This window comes from Rhineura floridana, chromosome 7, assembly GCF_030035675.1.
Source record: "Rhineura floridana isolate rRhiFlo1 chromosome 7, rRhiFlo1.hap2, whole genome shotgun sequence".
Taxonomy (NCBI): domain Eukaryota; kingdom Metazoa; phylum Chordata; class Lepidosauria; order Squamata; family Rhineuridae; genus Rhineura; species Rhineura floridana.
In genome coordinates, this window is record NC_084486.1 from 107,643,031 (window position 1) to 107,664,734 (window position 21,704).

General features: G+C 41.6%; 1 protein-coding gene across 3 annotated transcripts in view; it reads left to right on the top strand.

The window, feature by feature from the left end:
* Window positions 1-344: 344 nt before the first annotated feature.
* ACSL3 (acyl-CoA synthetase long chain family member 3) overlaps window positions 345-21,704 on the top strand; it is a 75,791-nt gene continuing 54,431 nt past the window's right edge. For 2 of the 3 annotated variants that reach the window (XM_061636790.1, XM_061636787.1), the window contains exon 1: window positions 345-532. The gene's annotated coding sequence lies outside the window, so the exon portion shown is untranslated. Of the gene's footprint in view, window positions 533-16,279; window positions 16,419-21,704 lie in introns of all 3 variants that reach the window. The other variant, XM_061636789.1, reaches the window with a different exon arrangement.

Consider the following 21,704-nt stretch of genomic DNA (forward strand, 5'->3'; position numbering starts at 1 on the left):
CAGACAGCCAATACACCCATGAGAATGTCACGTTTATTTACAACGCGTATTGTCTGCACTTGGTGCTTCCTTTTCTCTCACTTCTAGCAGCCGCCGTAACCGTAACAAGTCTCTTGTGTTATTCACAAGCGGCGGCGGCGACAGCGCCGCCTCAAGCGCCCATGACCCCAGGCGAAGAATGACCGATAGTAACCCTTATACAGCTCTGGCTCACGCGCTTCCCCTACCTCTCACCGACACAGCCGTTTTAGAACGCAACAGAGCCAGCCCCTCACGCGCCACTTGGCGCGAGCCAATGAGGATTCGCTGCTGCAGCATATGTAATAAGGATGCTCCTGGGCCGCGGTAATTGTGAGGTGCGCCAACTTGAAGCGGGAAGGAGGGAGGAGGTGGCGGCATCACAGCGGCTTGGGCCCCACTCATTGGCTGTGCGGAGCTGACCCGCCCAAGGCTGGAGCTACAGCACGGCCGGCCAAAGGGGCCTTCAGCACACGCGCAGATTCTCTCGCCGGCTTCCTTTCCGACTGCGGTGGTGAGTGTTGTGGAGCGGCTCGGTAGACCGTCAGGGAAAGGGGGCGAAAGCATTGCGGGCGAGAGGACGCGGGAATGGGAGGAGCAAGCTTTTAGGTAGGGTAGAGAGTCGGTACTCGGAGCCTCTTGGGCTCTGAGAAGGAGGAAGGAAAAGATCTTTACTCAGGAGGAGGAAGAAGAGAAGGGGAGGATTGGGACCGTCCAGCATCGGGCTGGGGAGGAGGACCCAAGGTGCACGTGGGGAAGGGGACGAGTGGGCTGCAGTCTGGGGATAAGGCCCGTTGGATTCAGAATCACCCGATTTTATTCCGGTGTGATTAAACCAGAGTAATTTTATACCAAGGTACACGTCGACACTTTCGCTTTTACTTCGGTTAGGCTGACTGAAGTGACAATCCTTTGCACACCTACATGAGAATAAGTCTCGGAGGGCTTTAACTTTGGAGTAAACAAGTTTAGGGTTGCACTGTATATCCTTCACGCACGCTGCCGTTCAGACCTGTCTCTATCGTGTCTGGGTAAATTGTGAGTTCGGTATTTGAAAGATAGTGGACATTTCACACGTGCAGATCAAAGTAGTCCAGTGATAAATAAGCAGGTGTGACCTTGCACTTAAAGTGTCGTCCTTGGCATGTTTACTCGGAATGAGGCTGCATTATATTCAGTGAGGCTTTCTCCCTAATACCTATGTTTAGGATTGCAGCCGTGGTTACCAAAAGATCTTTGTTATGCTCGCAGTTAGGCTGGTAAAAGGGTTTTGGGGTTTTGTGGCCCCCTGCCTTTTTCCATGCACTGAAGTAAAGTGAGGAACTTGTGTTAGTGAATGTGGTTATAGGAGTGGAACCTACAGCCCTGCAAGCCATACTGACATGCCATGTGTACACATCAGTTCTGTGCTTACTGTCATACATAATGCAAACAAGAGTTACAGAGCTCTGTGTGCAGTACTAATGCTCAGTTTGTATAAATACAGTGACATGACTGGGCTCGTTCTTTTTTAGTGTATTAAGAAACTCAACCAAATGGGTGTAACAACAAGATAATATAAATTAAATATGTGCATGTAAAGAGTAGGGAAAACCCACTTTTTGCCATGTTATTATTTAGTTATTGGCAATCACTCATGGCCGAGTAAGATTGTCTTCCAAGATAAGGTGCTTGGAAGACGCCTGTGCGTGATTTTTGTTTTATGTGGGAAGATCGGTGCACAACGATCAACACACAATCTTGACAGAAAAAGGCTTTGATCCAGTGGCATGGGATACCACGACGATTGGAAGTCTTGTATGTGTTGCAGCCTTAAGAACATAAGAACATAAGAAGAGCCTGCTGGATCAGGCCAGTGGCCCATCTAGTCCAGCATCCTGTTCTCACAGTGGCCAACCAGGTGCCTGGGGGAAGCCCGCAAGCAGGACCCGAGTGCAAGAACACTCTCCCCTCCTGAGGCTTCCGGCAACTGGTTTTCAGAAGCATGCTGCCTCTGACTAGGGTGGCAGAGCACAGCCATCATGGCTAGTAGCCATTGATAGCCCTGTCCTCCATGAATTTGTCTAATCTTCTTTTAAAGCCATCCAAGCTGGTGGCCATTACTGCATCTTGTGGGAGCAAATTCCATAGTTTAACTATGCGCTGAGTAAAGAAGTACTTCCTTTTGTCCTTCATCCGCCTTCACAGCCATTGTAACGTACACATTGTTATCCTCCGCCTGTTCTGCCGTTGAGGACTTTCTTGGATCGTTCTTTGTCTGGTTCCTCTCCCTTGACCTTACCGCCATGGGTGACCCTGCTGGGAGTACATGACTCCCGACGGCATCGCTCACAGGGTTCATTGGAACACGCAAGCCCACTCACCACTACAAGGTGACGATCCAGTGAGGGGTTTGCCATGTACACAAGGATAATGAGGCTGTAGTCAGCCCCATTTACCTGGGAGTAAGCCCCACTGAATTCATTAGGACCTACTTTTGAGTAGACATGATTAGGGTTCTATTGTCAGTGGATGAAACTGGCCCCTTTTCTCCATGTATATGAATATGACTTTAACCCAAGTCGAGCTTATTCAGTAATATGTATGTAGTGTATAAACATGTTGCCAAGAAGTGCAGATGAGGCGGCAACATGGCATGAGTTTATTCAGTATGTTGTGGGTGTTTGGGAAAGCTGTAGAGTGAAGCTGTTAGGAATTGGCTAGTGTTGATACTAGTGAAGCTGGTAAAGATTGGCTAGTGTTGTTACTATAGGATTCTGAAGGCTTGAGGCTCCAGCATACACAGCCAGAAGATGGCAGGATAGAGAGTACAGTGCTGATCTGTGTTCTGTGTTGGGTTGCAACTATATGTGGAATCTTCTCATGGCCTTTTTGTTGCTCTTTCTAATTTCAAAGAAAAGAGTAAGAAATATGATAGTGCTTGTCTGGAGGATGAGAAACTTAACTTCCCAGTCAAATGTAGCCAGCTCTAATACTCTGCAGCTTAAAACACCACGTATAAAACCTGATTCTGAAAAAATGATCATGAAAAATTTGTAATGAACTTGTAGTCCAACATCTGGGAATCCAAAGGGTGGGAAAGCCTGCAACTCCCATGAGCCCCAGCCAGCATGGCTAATGATCAGGAATAATGGGAATTGTAGTCCATCTGGGGACCTAAAGGTTGAGAAAGGCTGAACTAGAGAATCACAGCTAACATATTGGCTGATGATGTGTACATTAGGTTTGTGTCAACAATGTGGAGGCCAACCTGTGGCTTAGATATGTTACACTTCTTCTGACATGATACCAGGTACTTTCATCTGAGAGCTGGAGTGGTAGTTCTGTATATTTTGAAGATGACCGTTAATTAAATCACACTGATAAATGATTCACTACACTACATTCAGATCTTACCAGGTTAATTAAATAGAAGCTTTTACTGTAAAGTTTCATAGGATGTTCCTTCAAAATTTTGCTGCAGTTTTGTAAGCCATATCACTGGCTGCTTTTTTCTTTTTCAGAAAATCTGGCATTTTGAAGAATATAAGCCTTCTCTGTACTGACTGAATTGTCTTGCAGATAGGTGATCAAAAACCTTGTATGTTACTAATTTCAAATGTGCAAAAGTAAGCCTCTCAAAATTCCGATAGTCTTAAACTCATAATTTTAGAGAATAACTGATAGCTTTTGATTTTGTTGATTTTTAGGTACACTATAAGTTCGAGCCCACCCAGGGACACTGCTGCAAAGTGCGCTTTTGAGCCAGTGTGGTGTGGTGGTTAAAGTGTTGGACTACGACCTGGGAGACCAGGGTTCGAATCCCCACATAGCCATGAAGCTCACTGGGTGACCTTGAGCCAGTCACTACCTCTCAGCCTCATGAAAACCCTATTCATAGCATCGCCATAAGTCGGAATCGACTTGAAGGCAGTACATTTACATTTATAGTTAGTTGACTATCCATTGCCAAGCTATTTCTCCATAATAAGGAAGATGAAACATTTTTTTTAAAAAAAATCTGAAATTATTATTGTCATCCTCCCCGAGACCTACTGGTGCAGATAATAATAATAGGTGCCATCAAGGTGCAGAAAAGTAAAAAGGCAGAACATGTAGCATAGTTGTCAATGCTATTTCTTCCTCTTTTTTTCTGGATGGCCAGAACTAGGGGTGCCAATAGGATTTTCTGGGCTCAGTACACTGTGGATTGAACCTTCCTCCTCAAGCACTAGAGAGGGCACATATTTATATATGTGGTATAACATAGATATTTGTATCCTCTTTTGTAGGTGGGGCAGAGCACCCAAAAATACACTGGGAGTCACATTCACTGAATAAAATATAATATAGACAGAATGTCATCTGGTGAAGCTTTTCCCACAGTTGTATTTCCATACTAGAAAAGGCTTAAATTGTTGAATTTCTGCTGTTAAAAGGCACAAATGTCCTGCTCTCCCCTCAATGCCAACCCTAAATCATGCAAATAACTCCAGTCTCATGAATTGTTAACCATGTTTTGTTACTGTAAATCTTTCATCAATTATTCTTAGGCTGGCAATTCTACATTCAGTGCTAAACAGGCAGGGTATTTCAGATTTGGGAAAGGTATGCGTCAAAAGAGATTTAAAATGTATGGAACCGAGTTTCAGATGCCCTTGATTGGATAAATTCAAGATTAACTGGCTTAAAAGCCAGCAGTGTATTCTGAGAGCATTTGTTGCAGTTATTTGTGTCTCATAATTACTCTAGTAGTGATAGCACAGGTCCAACAGTCACCTTTTTCTTTTATCTTTATTCGAGCCTTTGACATGGTATGCTCATTTTATACCAGCCACCCTCCCGAGAATTTACATTTCCCTTCATGAGTGCAAAAACAGTTGATCCCCCCTCCCTCTGTTGCTACTATAATCAACACCCTTCCCTAGTTGCATTTCTCTACAACAAGCAAACAGTGGCATCCCATCATTCCAAGATAATAACAATTGGCAGGGTTGTGATACTCGATTCTGTCTCTCTCAGGCTCTCCAGCAATAACAACACAGGGCAACTTTGCAGGACTGATATAACCCATGCTGTCTCAACCACATTACCCTTGCCCCCAGTATGGATATATTAGTGGTGGACATTATTTGTATTTGCAGGGTATTTTTTTTTACATGTTTACATACTTGAGGATGGGTTTTTTGCATGAAATTAAACCTGAATTAAAGTATGAACCCATCTTTGCTGTTGCCTTCTGCTTTTGAGTAGATTGGCTACTGCCCAATCACAACTATGCTAACATCTGAATTTCTCAATTGTTTTCTCCAGGCAACAGTCACTTCTCTACCAGGGAAGAAGAAGAAAAAAAAAACGTTCAGAATGAACCATGCATTCTTCTCTGTTGTCTGAGTCTAGGAACACATGCCAAGGAAGACCCAAAGATGACTTCATTGTTCACTTTGAAGCCATTTTGGGGTCTTCCCAAGTGTATATACATTTCTAATGTTTTTCTATAGCATTTGTAATCAAAGTTATGACTTCATTCACTGGCTAAACACACTGAAAGGCAGGAATAGGCTCATTGCTCACAAAGCAGTTGTTTAGAATAGTGTTTGCACGTTTCACTTCATAACTGTTGGTTTGCAAAGCCTAGAAACTTCTTTTTTTCTTTTAAAAAGAATGTTCAGAGTTGAGACCTCTGCTGGCTCTGGGCACAGTTGAGCAGTATTCCACTCACAATGGGCCTGACTAGAACAGGAGAGGGAATGATACAAAACTGCCTCCGTCTTGCACTTTTCAAGGTTCCAATGCATAGTTCAGATATAATATTAACTGTGGTTTACCAGTATGTGCACAAATCTCATCTCATACAGTCCCCCATCCCCTTCCATGATGGCCACAAGGAGATCAGATGTTTTAATTTGCAGTTTAATATTGTGTCTGAAGCTTAAACTGTGCTTAGTCCTAATCATGGCTTATTGAAAAAAAAAAGCATAACTTGTGGTTAAGAAAACTATAATTTGTCCAGGTTTGAGCAAAATACTGAACTGCAGTTAGTTCAAAAACAGAAGTGAAAACTTCTGACATTGTGGTTGTGCCAAAGGAGAAGAACCTGAGGCTCATACATGTCACAGTAAATCATGGTTTAGTGTTGCATCTGAACATACCCATTTTATGTGGGGTACTGGCTAGGACTTTTAATCTTTACTATGGCCCTATATGACCTTTTGAGGTACCTTAAGACACACAATTCCTCTGGCTATGCACTGCAGAAGGAAATCAATTATTGATCTTCTCTGAGGAACCCAACAAGACTTTCTAGAACCTCCAGGGTTCCATTGGTTTATAAAACAAGATGTTTGCTGCATCATATAATATGTGCACACCTCTAGCAGAAACACTTATCAGAGATAGAATTCATCATGGCAAACTTCCCCCCCCCTCCTCCAAGGCTCTCCATACCTCCACCCCACCTTACCTTATGGCCTTGCTGCTAACTCACTCGCTAGGCCCCACTTTGGGCCTGCTAGGCTCCCCTGCCGCCTCCTCCTCAACGCACCCTCGTAGCCAAGGTTTGCCTCTCCTTGCTGTCCTTGTCTGTAAGCATCACGCTACTGGTGAAGGTTTCAGCGAAGGCACGCGGCTGTGCAGAAGCATTCATGGATAGCATGACACTTACAAAAATATAGTAAGGTTTTAATTAAGTGTCAAAACATTTAAAATGTTGATATATTTATTGGGATCCCAGGGCACCTTTTTCTGTATCCCTTGTTCATGGAGGACCTGGGAATGATGAACTGGAAAATGGAAATGGGCTGTCTTCAAGTTGCTCCCTACTTACGGCGACCCTACGAATAGGGATTTCGTGGTAAGCGGTATTCAGAGGTGGTTTACCATTACCTTCCTCTGAGGCTGAGAGGCAATGACTGGCCCAAGGCCACCCAATGAGCTTCATGGCTGTATGGGGATTCGAACCCTGGTCTCCCGGGTCGTAGTCCAACATTCTAACCACTACGCTACACCGGCTGTCAATGATGAACTAATTATATCCTTAAAGGTAGGCTGCTCTAGTTTACCAACATTGAGTTTTTGACTTGGGATAATTGTATCATGATTAGCACTGGAGCCTTGTTTGTTTACTGGCCATCCCTAGGTTATCACTTTATGCCTATGGATACTTCAGAAGTTAAAACACTATAAAATTGAATTACATTTTTATTGTATCCAAGGTCTAAGGCAGTGGTTCCCAACCTTTATGATTATGGGGACCCCCTTCGTAAGTCCAAAAAGTTTGTGACACCCCCCCCCGACACTAATAGTAATTTTAGTCTCTGTTAATTGAAAAGATGGTGCATGGTCAAATCACATCTCCAAATATCCCTTTCCATAAAAAGCTCACTGCAGACAGGGAGATGTTGCTTTCTTTTCTTAATGCAAAGATCCAGTTGGATTGGGATCACATTCTCTCCTCCCCCCTGACAGTCTGAAGATGCACAGTCCTGTCTCCCAACACCAGTGAGTGACAATGTTGGACTAAGATCCAGGTTCAAATCCCCACCCAGCCATGAAGCCCATTGGGTAATCTTGGACCAGACACAGTCCCTCAGCCTGACCTATCTCACAGGGTTGGTGTAAGGATAAAATGGAAAGGGGGGGGGAACCATGTGTACCACCTTGAGCAACTTGGAGGAAAGTTGGGATATAAATGCAATAATAAATAAATTTCAGCTGCAGTATGTGGACCCCAGCCTCAGCCAACCTGTTGAACTTTTTAAAAATAATAATCAAGAAGCAGCAATGTGATAGTGGTGGGGATGCTAGATTGTGAAGACAAAAGGGTGGATAGAGGGAGGAAGGGGGTCAGTGCTTTCCTTTCTGTACCTGACTATCTTCTCTCTTTGACTTGCTAGCACTTTTGATTTTCAGTCTTGCTTTTTCCTGAGCCATCCTACATCTGCCTCCTTCTTCAGTCTTTCTTGTGTCTTCTACTATGATTTTGTTCTTATGTTCAGTTCTGAAGTGGTAGAAATGGAGTGAACTCCTTCAGATGGTGTGTGGCAAAATTGCATCTCCAAATGCCCCTTTCCATTAAAAGCTCCTTGCAGACAGAAACCCAGAATCATGAATTGCATTAGAAACTCACTGCATTAGAAACTGTAATCTTCTATCTGCAGGGAGGTGTTGCTTTCTTTTTTTTAATGCAAGGGTCCAAGCGAATTGGTATCCCCCTTCACACCCACAGTTTGAAGATGTACAGTCCTGTCTCCCAACACCAGTGGGTGACAGTGTTGAGCTGCTGAGCTTTTTTTAAAAAAAAAAATCAAGAAGCAACAATGTGGTGGTGATGGGGATGCTAGATTGTTCACTGCAGACAACAGGATGGATGGATGAAGTTGGGCGGTTAGTGCTTTTAGGCCTTGGAATGATCATCAAAGCTGATCACTTGGTTAGCATGCACTTGGAAAATGAGATCGGAGCAGAAGAGAGACAGATCAGTGCGCACACACACGCACAGACACACCTGCCCCTCCTGCAAGCATCTGCAGGCATGCATGCATTCGGGCATGTGGAAGGGGGGAAGCCCTCAACTGCCACAGCATCTTGGAGAGAGAGATTGGGAGATAGAGTATAGGTGGAAGAAAGGGGGGATGCTGGCACACACACTTAGCCTCAGAGATGGGGGGGCGAGCAAGTCCTGGGCTTTCTCACTACTCCTTGGCTGTGTCTGGGTCAAAGGCGAGATCTGGACAGCCTTGCAAATAGGAATAATTTTTAAAAGGAGGTGGCAGTGAAGCAGGAGCCAAGAAAGGCAGGCTGGTTGCCAGGAAGGAAGGGAGAAAGCAGCTTTTCCCTGTAGCCGTGCTTCTTTTTGCTTCATGAAAAGCGTTCTCCTCTTGTTCTGAGCAAGGGTGTCAGCAGCAGCAGCAGTGCGTAGAGATGGGAGTTGGCAATAGTAATCCCCTCTTCTTCCTGGTAGTTCCATCCTCAGTCTACTTCGGTGTCTGCCATGTGTTTTATAGGGGGACACCTGCCCTCGGTGTGCCTCAAAATACGCTTTGCCGTTTCAGCAAGTCTTCCCTCTCATTTGGAGCAAGGGGGAGGTGTCATCTGTAGCGGCAGGGGGAGCAGACAGCGTTCAGGGAGCGAAGACTGTTAATAAATAAATAATTCATTTATTTACTGTTCGTGCCCCCCCCGGATTACTTTGTGGCCCCCTTGGGGGTCACGGCCCCCAGGTTGCAAACCACTGGTCTCAGATATCTTGCAGCAAGTCCTTCCGTAAAATGACATAGTTGTAATAAGGGGAAGAGAAATCAAAATTAAATATAGCACCTTTATAGTTTGCCAGAATGAGGAGGGACAGAAGGGGCTTCCTGCTGGCAGGGATTTTCTCAGATGCGGGAAAATCCTGCTTTAAAAAGAGAAGCTCCTTCATCCCAGATATGTGTAGCTAATGAATCTTGATGCTGGCTCACTAAGGTGTAATTCTCACTTTTGTGACAAACTTGTATCTGAGCTGTCTTGCTTGCATAATTGAATGCTTTCCTGTATGCTTTCCTCTGCAAAGGAAATGTCTGAGAAATATTCTAGCCTAGCTTCTTCCTAATAGGTGTGTGTGTGTGTCTGTGTGTTCAATTTTATAAGCCCATCTTGCAATCTGAAGTAGTACAGCCAAGGTGAGCACCAGGTGCTTAGTCTTTGTTCTCATACACTAGATAGGCTTGCATCTCTCTGTTCCCTTCCTATAGGTTGATCACAATTGGAGGCAACAAGTCAGGATATCCAGAGCTGGTGACTATAGTCTTATTTTTATCCAGTTTATCTTAGTCAACTACCAAGTGGCATTTAGTCACAATAATGCTTTAATTCTGTAGACAAAGGATATCTATTGTATCTAGAGTAAGGAATGCTATCCATCTCTCAGTGGTGTTTGAAAGGCTTAGTAATAAAAGTTTTCATTGTTTCCTAACCATTCACATGTGATGCAAAACCTAAGTAACTTTGTGCTTACTGGATGAATGAATCCGACCAGGGCTCCTACTGGGCGGGATATAAATCTAATAAATAAATAAAATCCAGTGGGAATTATAAAAGATGCAAATATTGGGACTGCTTTGCATCTTACACCAAATATTTAGCGCTATACATTGACCACATCTTTCTGCAACATTCGAAGGTTGTTCATGTGTCTGACAATACATGGAAAATGCCTCCTGACACACAATTTTAAAGGATCTTTTGACAAAGATTTTGAAGAGAAATAATTTTTTATTGTATCAAAAAGGGAACTGGCATATTTACTAACAATGTTGAACAGAATAAATGGACAGCATGCCAACAATAGGCTAAGCTTAAAACCAATACAAGAGCTAGAACTAATATTCAAAAAGCAAGCCTGGGAACACACAGAAAAACTGGGATGCGGTAAAATTAGTAGGAGAATGAGAGGGGGGTTATGCTTGCTAAATGAGGGGAAGGGGGAAATTTGGCTGAAGGTGCTATCAGAAGGAACATTGATACTGACTTAGAACAGGAGTAGGGAGTCTCCAGCTTATGGGCCAAACTTGGCTCTCCAGGGGTTCAAATTTGGCCTGCAAGGCTGTTTTCCCCCAAACCGTGCCCATCTGTCCTGACATCAGGTGTGGGGCAGGTAGAGATGCAGCTTCCATTGCATAATTGGGAACTTTAAAATGCATTCCTGAGTGTGCACTGGCAAGGGAAAGCAGGTTTGGGCTCCATTTCCCATCAGGCGATTGGTTCAATTACGCATGAATTCACCTGCAGAAAACTCGCTCACATAGCCGATGCCTGCAGAAAGCAGGCTTTGCTTCCATCACCCAAAAACTCAGGCACTTAAAAACATTGTGCACAAGGTTGTTTGCAAGCTCTGGGGGACTTCAGAGCACCCCATTACCTGATGAAGTTGTGACACTGGGTGATCGACAAGTGGGTACCCCCGCTGCATCAAGTTTGGCCTGTGAAATGAACATCTCATAAGGAGCTGGCCTGCAGAGCCAAAAAGGCTCCCACCCCTAGACTCGAGCTACCTGTTTTCAAAAGAAAAGGGAGGTTGTCAGAAGAGGGAGGAATTTGTGTCATGACTTTGTGGGGTTTCAGGAACGCTTTTTTAAAAATAAAGCAAGAATCAAAAGGAAACAATTGAAGAGTTTGGGGTATGTTGAGAGTAAATGTTCTGTTTCTGCAAAAGAGCAGTAGTGGGCGACCAGGTAGTGAGGAAAGAAGAATCTTAGATCTAGCACAGCAAAGGGCAGATCGTCCCAAGAAAGACAGATTTGACTAGGCTTGAAAGCACAAGATAGGAGAAAGGGAGAAAGAGAAAGAGGGTAAGAGTGTGAGATCCAGAGTGACTGTGATGACTGAGTAAAAGGCCAAAAGGGAAGGGTCGGTGGGGGAACATAAAGGATGGGTGGGAAGGCTTGCCCTATAGAGCAGAGACTGGGCAAAAGTAAATGGCTGGGGTCCTGTAGAGGGAGGGGGGAGTGAAGGGTTTGACTGGCTGATAGACTTGGCAGGGAAGAGAGAGAAGGGAGATTTCATGCCTGTCCTTATTTCTGAATTTTGGGGTGGTGGCAGTAGTACGGAGACCTCTTCAGTGCTAGAGTGGGAAATACCAGAGGGTAGAAGGGGGAGGGTACACAGATGTTCTTCTGGTGAAAGAGTGAGGTTTCTTTAGGGGTTCCTAGGATTACAAGTCGATAAGGTGAAAAGCATAACCTTTTATGCTCAAACTGGCTTAAAAAATAAAAACAGGCTACAGATTATGGCTTTCTGGTAGTAATTGGGTGTCAAATGTTTTAAAATTATGCCAACCAGGGTCCTAAATCTCTGAGAAATGCTTCTAAATGCATCTTGATTCTGCTGTCCCAGTGAGTAGGAAGAAAGGGCTTTTCTGGTGGGAGCCTCAGGCCATTGAAATGACTAAATCTTTAGGTTATATCTTGGCTTAACCCTTTTGGAGTCTGATGCTCTTTTATTTAACTAATTAACAAGTGATAAAAGAGCATGGCAAAAATTTACAGTGAAGGAGACAGGAACCAATGGATTTAGCAGGAGGTGTTCCAACCCATCTCACTCAAAAGATCTTTGACCCAGTTACTTCAATGGAGTTTCTCTTCAGGCCAAAACAGTACTTCCCTTCTTGGGTACAGGTTGTCATATCAAAAGCTGGATTTTAGGGGCACTTTGTAACATATTAACCAACACATCCAGTTAAAATGTGTTTGTCATATGAAGGACTGTAGCTGAGTGGTAGAGCACATGTTTTGCAGGTGAAAGGTTCCAGGTTCAATACCTGGTATCTCCAAGTAGGGCTGGGAAATATATCTGCTTGAAACCCTAGAGAGCTGCTGCCAGTTATGAATATGGACCATGAGCAGGATAGGCCAATGGTCTGACTTGGTATAAGGCAACTTACTATGTTCCTCTCTAACGAAAAGCATGACTAACAGGAAGAAGCTCAAGTTGTTTAAAGAAAGATTTCTTGTGGACTACCTCTCCTCTTTTATATATATATATATATATGAACATAATTGTGATTAACCAAACAGAGGTTTTTATTGTATTAACAAAACATTTCAGTTTCCGCCTTCATCAGCTGCTAACATACAAATGCTGTTACCAAGGTGGCAGTTATATATATATATATATATACACACACACACACACACACATACATACTGACTTCTTCCTCCACTTCTCGCCTGTGGTTACCACAGTAGGCTACCATGTCTGAATTGTGCAATTTGGACTGCAAATAGATGTTGTCAATAAGCCAGAACAAGAAATTGACTTTTAGTTAATAGTAAAACTGGCAGATGGTTGATATAATGAAGTAACACTCAATAGCAGCCCTTGAAAATTCAAGCCTAAACCTACTATCAAACAATAGTACATATTAGGGACAGAGCATGTTCCATGAAGTGGATTGTTTCCTATCTTCACCATCCTCTGCGACTTTCCTGGCAAGATCTCATAGCCTAAGCAAAAGATGATGATGCTTTGTTGCTAGGATGCAAGGGTCTACACTGTCAGGGAGTACATGAAGAGTTCTTACTCTCTAGTGCTCCGGGTTGTTGTTTTTTGTCTCCCGCTATAGTTAATTCCACCCCATGCAAGGCCCAGTGTATCAAGGAAAGCGCTGGATCCTAAAAATAAGCTTTCAATTCTCAGTGTGCCCTGGGTTATGGAAAATGATGAGTTCTCCTCACCCAGTTTACTTGCTACCAGAACAGGGGAGTAAAGCTGCAATCCTAACACCCCTTCTCTGGGTGTAAGCTGCATTGAATTCAGTAGGACTTATTTCTGAGTAGATATTGTGCTGTAAATCTCTGAGTTAGGATTGTGCTGTAAATTTCTCCTGCAAGTCCAATTAGTAGCATTTCCTTTTCCAGTCTCTAAAACTTAAAAAAGTCATGCACAGTCACTGTGTTGCACAAATAAGTGAGATACCACAAGTTAAACATTATCAGTCTTAAACCTAGTTCATAAAGTCTATGATGTATCCCCATTTACCTATCAGTATAAGAGAATAGAGAAAACACAGGGAATGCAAACAACATTATCTGAAACATATCTAGTTTTCCTTGCCAGCTTCAAGTGGTGGCTTTTCAATAACTTCTCTCAATGCATAGTTGATTTATGGAATGAATTGCTATAAAATGTTCTGTTGGCCCATTGCATAAAATGACTATCAAAACAAAAACAATTAAATGGTGACTAATGTATTTCTGGCCATTAAATCAGTCTTGTGTTTAACAACGTGCCTTGGAGCCATGGATGATAAGGAATTCCATCCAGGTGACTGTGGTCTCTTGCCACTTCACTTGGATTCCATGTTCCAAAACCAAGGAGGGACATCCTCTGCCAATCTACTTGATAGAAGACAGTCTTTTCTTGTACTACTAGCCTACATTTCTATACTAGCTGCAGAGAAGGGGGCTTTTCTTCCTCTGCAGGAAATACAGGCTATACTAGCTTTTGCAGGCGAGTAAATTTTGTGGGGTTAATTTGCAAGACTGTTAAATCATGAACACACTACCTTTAATTTAGAGAATATACATCTGGGTTTTTTTTGGTAGTAATGACTAATGAGGGATGAATATTGATATCTTCTTGCTCTTGTGAAATCTTCTACATGCATCTGGTCCGAATTGCTTTCTAAAGTGCTGGGGCTTAAAACCCCCTGGAAGTAGTACCTTCTTATATTGGAAGGCTTTATTCTAATCTTATATACAATAAGATATAATTATTCAGGGTAAGGGAAGGAACACTCTGCATGTGCTCAATTCTAGAGGCATAGCTAGCTCCGCTTGCCTGTTACAGATTAAGTGTTTCATGGTACTGTTACTTTATAATACCCAAGGCTAAATCCTTGCATTTCCCATTGGTAAGGAGCCAACATTGAGCTCTGTAGCTAGTTAGCCAATACTGCTGACAGAATGCTGAGGTAAGTAGACTACTTGTCTAAACTGATAATGGTTGCCACTTTTCCCAGATATCTGTACCTTTAACATCAGACAGCAAGGCTACAGGTAGAGCTTTTTCCATCTTGGTGATGCAATTATGGAAAAAGCTACAGTGGTTGAATCTACTGTAATGAAACTTTTAAAAGGCACAGAGGGAAGGATATTTATCAGCTTCTAGGTAAGCAAACAAAGGGTGAAAGTTTCTTTGCAAATGCTAAAAATAAACAATAAAAGCCTTATTAATTCACATATTTGATAGTGTGGCAATTAGTATTAATCTGCTAATACAGCCAAATTGTTCTAATATATCTTCTGAAAAGGTAAATGAATATGTAATAGGGCGACTACTCATTTTACCTGATGAACAGTTCTATAGAGCTGAAATCTTGTGTACACTTTAAAAAGCCACCATGGCAACTTAAACTGTAAAGGCAGATTAATAAAATATTTACAAATAATGACATAAGGCTACTGGTCTGTCCAATACATGGTCATTTCACTAAGCTTTCTATACAGTTTTTATAAGGCAGTTGAACATTTGATGTTTATTATCATGGTGATCTAATAAACACTTCAGAGTAAAACACCTGTCTCTGCCTTTATAGTTTTAATGTTTTTACCTCCCTTCTCTGCCCCCTCCCCCAATATAATTACCCCAGCTTGTTTACCTCCACACACTCCATTCACAAGAACATTTCTGAGAATATGAAACGCTGTTGACTTGTCCTGATCATGTAGTATTGATGCATAACCTGGTAATAGATTTACGTTACTGTTGCAATTACATTACTACAATACACTTTGAAATGAAAGTATATACTCCACTCTTAAGGTTGTGGCCTTAAGCGTGCTGATTGCTGTTATAAGCTGGTAATGGAACTTAATGAGAGTTACTGTGTAGTAGGATTGCACCCTAAAATTCTAAATCTGGGATGGGGAACCTGTGGCCCTCTGAATATTGCTGTACTTCAGTTCCCATTTATCCTCAGTTAGCAAGGTCAAGGGTTCAGATATTATAAGAGTTATAGTCTGGCAACATTGGGTGGTCTCCAGGCTCCCTAGCCCTATTTTAAACACACCATATCATGAACAATGTGGTTAGAGGCTGGAACATTTGAGAAAAACGGAAGGAGTCTCTAGCTTTCCAGTACAGTATGAAGATTCAGTTCAGGGTTTAATCGCTGTTCGATTGAACTGGGGGTGGATTTCACCCTAAGAATAGTGAGACTCTCAGGAAAGTGATGTATTAGTTTGCAAGACTAATTAAAAACTAAAATAAGACAGTCGGGTTTTTTTTTTTGGTAAAGCACACTCCAATAGCTACATTAAATTCTAACGCATGCAAGGTAGCAGATAGAAAACCTGAAAAGCGGCAGTTTTTGGACACGCTCCTAAAGCATGTTGAAACACTTCTAGTCTCTTGCCAGGCTCGTTGGGTTTTATCCAACTGGGCATAAAGGTGACACACCGCTGGCTTTCCTCTTTCTTAAACTTGTAGCAGCCCCAAAAGGGAGTTTCCCCCTCCCCTCACAACCACCTTAAAAGGCCAGGCTCCCAGCTCGACTGCCAAGCCTTGCTTATCTTCGACGCCGAACCCCTGTGGAGTGTATTTTGAGGCCCGGGTTTCATATGCGTAGCGCTGCCTGGGCCGACCCACGAGGTTGACTTTTAAAAAAGCCGGTGCCTGCCGACCTCGAACCACGCAGGAAAAGAGCGGCTCCTTTTGTCTGGGTCACTGATAGGGGTGGTGGCGTTGAAGGGAAGCGGCGGCTGTAGAACCGCGTCACAAAGCGGATTTTCCGTTTCCACAGTAACGCCTCCTCGGCTGCTTTTAACCTTCGAGTGAAGGAATCGGATGGCAGTGGGACCTGCCTGCTACACCTAGCGGGCGGGGGGGGGGGAACGGAGACTGGCTTCCCTCCCGCCCACCAGAGAATCGCAGTCTGGCAGGTAAGGTTTTCACCGAAGCAGAGTTGTAGCTTTTTAAAAAAGCAACGCGCCTCCTCCGAGATCCGGGTAACGAGGCCGGCCTGGCCGACAGACGCCTCGTAAGCATCGCCGTGCACTTTCTCAACTTCCCCGAGGCAATCTCTGTACTATAGAGTTAAAGTAGATTGGCTCAAAGCTTGAGTTCATGTATAGGTAATGAATGGCAAATGGCAATTGTTTCTTTTGTGAATTTCTCTCCATTTTTAAGATGTTTATCCCCACTAGTTGTTATGGAAGCCTTAAAACATCACCTCGCATCGTATTTTAAGATAGTGAACACAGTGGATCTGGTTAATATTGAAGAAATAAAATTATAAAGCACTTGAGCTTCTAGGCTTCTGCCTCAAACATACTTTCCTTTGACATAATTAGTTACCAGTTTTGTCAGTTTCGTCATGAACCTGAATGGTCATTCCTTTTGATTGGGATAAAATTATTACAGTACCAAGCTTTTCAACATTTGTATAACTGCTAGTTAATCTAGCAGTTGACTAACTATCTACTCAGAAGAAAATATCACTGTGTTCATTGATAGTCACTCCCAAGTAATAGTTCATAGGATTGCAGTATGGGAATAAGTCCCATTGAACTCTAAGACCTGCTTATGAGTAGACACACAGGATTGCACATTGGGTGGAGGTAAAATACATCAGTAGCTTAATTTTTGGTATCTTGGTGTTTGCAAACCATTATTTTTCTGCATTATATCCACCAAAACTAGGTGACCAAGTACACAATAACTGGGGTGCAAGCAAGTGGTTTGCTGGTTAACTATAGGGAATGATTTATGTTCTGACAAAGTAAACTTGTGACATTTTTCTTTGCAGTAGAGTCCTGAAATGCAACTGAGCAGTGCACAGAAAGTTCAGCAAGTAGTAGTAACAAACTAAATATTGTAGAAACATTTATTGTTTTGTTGTTGTTGTTATGTGCCTTCAAGTTGGTTATGACTTATGGCGACCCTATGAATCGGTGACCTCCAATAGTATGTGTCGCGAACCACCCTGTTCAGATCTTGTAAGTTCAGTTCTGTGGCTTCCTTTATGGAATCAATCCATCTCTTGTTTGGCCTTCCTCTTTTTCTACTCCCTTCTGTTTTTCCCAGCATTATTGTCTTTTCTAGTGAATCATGTCTTCTGATGTGTGTCCAAAGTATGATAGCCTCAGTTTCATCATTTTAGCTTCTAGTGACAGTTCTGGTTTAATTTGTTCTAACACCCAATTATTGGTCTTTTTCACAGTCCATGGTATGCACAAAGCTCTCCTCCAACACCATATTAATAGCAACGTGCATTTGTTAAAATAGACTTCTATCCTGCTGTATCTAAAAAGCTCAGAGCAAATGATCAAGCATCCTTATCAAATTCTAGCAGTCACCCAATTAGGTTCAAAGTGGTCATTAAGCTATAGTAGTAATTTCTTATATATCAGTTGCCAAACAAGAAAATACTCAATTCTGGTGTTAACATATCATTTATAAAGTGTGATTCAGAATTTTTACTGCTCAGTAAATGCATACATAAATGCATATTGGTAAAGCATAGGCTGCAGTACATCCTTGTTTCACTTGTAATTTGTGTTTAATCTTGTGTTTAAACACATTAATGTGTCTGTTTTATCTATATTACTTTATTTAATTTCAGTGCAATTTCATATTTCAACAGAAATCTAAGTGGTTTACATATTCCAATAAAAATACAAAAATGCAATACAAATTACAGTACAAATTCTACATTCTTAATTTGATACTACTACATCGGATAATTCTATATTTTAAATATAACAATATAGCAAAATTATGTACATAAACAAAGTCACAAAAGTAAATCATCAAAATACATCAAGATACGTTAAAATGCAACAATTTCAGTATATATCTGGAAGTTTTCAGGTACAAAGAAGACAATACATTCACCCTACACAAACCTATCAAACCTATATCTAAAAGCTATATCCCCATACCTCTAATCACTTGGCAATCACATTCTCCTTACACTCACCACATCATTCCACTCATTTCTCACTTCAGTAAAACATTAAACTAACCAAATGCTCAATTATCATTCATCTTTTTAAATTTTAATTATTTGAAACTGTAATTACTGTTCTGGTGTCATAGTCTTTAAGGCAGAGGAAAATCATTTAAGCCCAGTGAGCACAATTCATAGATTTACAGCCTTATCCTAAGCAGAAGTAAAAACTGTTGAGTATGATGACACTTTGAAATAGGTCCAGCATTCTGTTTTCAACTCTGGCCAGCAAGTTGAACCTAACAAGGTGGGCATAAAGGTGATGGTCATCTTCCATTCTTTGTCTTCAAAATGGCTGTGCTTAGAAGTATGCTGCCTTTTAACATGGTCATGCATTTTAGTTATGGCTAATACAGTACTCATTCATAGATATTCCCTCTGTCCTGTCTTTTTTAAAGCCATCTCAATGGCCTAACTCTATTCAGGTTACACCTATAGAGTTAAAACTTTGTCCTGCTGTAATCTTTTTTACCCAATTGATGCTAACTTTTTAAAGAATAAATCTTTTATAAGTTAAGTTACAAAAAGTTTTTACACATCCAAATCTTACCTAAGATTATTATCCAGATTGTTTTTAAAGGGTTTCTATTCAATTTTTTTATTTCAATGTGTATAATTTATTTCAATTTGTATAATCAAGACTATACTCACATTTGATTTTATGTATTTTAAAAATGTAATTATCTATGTTCAGTTCATACTCTGCTTAAATTTCAAACCCTCAAAGAAGCTTGCAATTAAAGTATAACATTAAGGCTGAAGTCCTTTGGACACCTACTTGGGAGTAAGTGTCATTAAATCCAGCAGAACATAGTTCAGAGTGGGAGGGGTTAGTCTGGTATTCCTCCCTAGAAAGGAGTTTCTCTGAAGATGTGTGGTACCATCAAGAACTTCTTAAATTATGTACTTTCTTTGAGTTTGAGATGGTGTAGCACCTGGACCAAAGCCTTGTTGGATGATCTTGAGACACAGTGAGAAATTTCTATAGGACATGTTTGTTCAGATGTCCAAAGCCCAGACCATGTAGAACTTTAAAGGCCAGAGCCAGCACTTCTTCAGTTGATCCCTTAAAATGACTGGTAATTGGTTCCTGTCTCTCTAATTAATCCTGCTCAGTAGTTGAGTTACTGCATTGTTGGCCAGGTTCTCAACACTTTTCAGAGCTGACAAGGTACATTATAGTAACCTAAACTTGAATTTGCTGTTGACATGTATAACATATAATGTTCTTACTGCCAGGTTGGGATGCAGCTGGTATACCAAGCAAAGCTAGAAAAAAGCATTTCTGGCCATAGCTGTTACCTGAAAATAAGAAGTAGCAGTGAGGGCCAGGTTTGTAAAGCCACTAGGACGTGGTTTTGACTCTTGCTCTACTTAGCCTCTTTCCCTGACCAGTTTGGGCAGCTGTACCTGGTCTGGCTCCATATTTCTGGTGGGCTCTTTACTATATCAGTAAAACCTAGTATACTTGCCTGTCAAGCAGCAGTGATGAGCTACAGGTGGCTTGGAGAGACTATTTTAACTTTTCACAGTGCCCCAGAGTGATGCTACATAGAGGACTATTATGCAGTTGATTAAATGGTGGGCATCTACCAGACCCAACTGACAGCAAAAATCAGTGCAGCGGTGGCCCTTATTGGGGTCCTGATAGCTGCCCAAGGATGCAGTGTGGTGACAACGGACCTGAACTGAACCCCAGGAAAACACAATATACCTGGGCACTAAGATACAATATGGCCTAGCAGTTATAAATACTCCACTGAGCCTGCTATAACTTATTTGGGGATCTGAAACTACATTTTGTTGCTATAAGCTTAATTTTAAAAGAGAATTCCCATTGAAATGGTTGAATAAATTCCAGTTTTATCTCTAGACCAGCAATTCTCATACTGTCTGTGGTGCATCTGAAAATTGCTGAGGGTCTTGACAGATCACTTAAAAGTTTTGATCTGCAGATCAAAGTACATACATGTCTTATAATATCTGTAGTCTTGACTTTTATTCTAGTACAGTCAGTACTACATATTAATTGAAGCAAGTCATATGAACTCAGAATCAGTTATGCTATGAACGGGTGCAACCAGGAGGTAGGGTTTACCTCAATTGCATTTAGCTTTTGTGGGGTGGTGGTGGTTTCCTTTCTGTTAACAGCTATGAATTTGTATTCATAGCATATACTGCATGGAATTATTTCCCTTCCACTTTTCACTGTACCCACAGAAACACTTACAAGCACACAGCTGACTGAGCCACAAAAAACAACCACAATGTGTCCAATGAAACTTATCACACATAGCTGACAAAAACTTACAAAAAAACCCATGTTTTGTTTCTAGATTAAATACGAGAAAAAATAGCTTTTCTTCAGTGCCAGTATCATTGTCATACTATAAAAGTCATGGGACCTAGTCCAGGGCCTTGCAAACCTGTTTGATAATCGGATCCTGGTTAAAACAGCCTCAGTCTCCATTGTCAGAAAAAAATAAACCAAGTTTAGGGCCCTGTACAGATATTCTCAAGTGTGTAACTTTTCTATACATCACCTGAATGGAACTCCTACTGGGAGCAAGAGTGGGATATAAATTTAATAAATAAATAAGTAAACTCACTGATCACAGTTTGAGAAACTGTGCCTTAGAGGTTCATTGTTTTATATTAAGTTTGTTGACTGTTGAGAACTGGGTTTTAATGCTAATGTTAAATGAAAATACTGCGTCAAGGCAATTCTAGTTAATTTTGAAAACCCTGAGAACCGGCTTACCTACCAAAAATGATAACTATACACTGTTTCTGATAGTTTTCCATGTTTTTGAATTGTTTTGGATACTCTATGATCTTGGGGATAAGTGATCATCAGTATGTTCTTGCAAAAGTTTTGGAGATACTGTTTTGCTAAACATCTCAGTAATTCTTCAAATCCAGTCTTTCAGCATGTTCAAAATTTCATTCTTGTTTGCCGAGTACACATAGTACTTCGTACCATTTGGAGGATACAGCCATTGTAACTTCAGGCCTTGTGTGCAATCATGGGCTGTGTGATGTCTGCAGAAAAAGCACTTGAAGATCCTGCATGTACCAGTTTCCAACTGTAGGCAGCTGGTTGTATACATCCACCGCTGTGAGCAGAACTCTGCTTTTAACATATTGGCAAATTCTCAAAAAGCAATATTTGATATGAAGTGCCAAAACTGACATGGTGGTAGATGTGCATGATCTG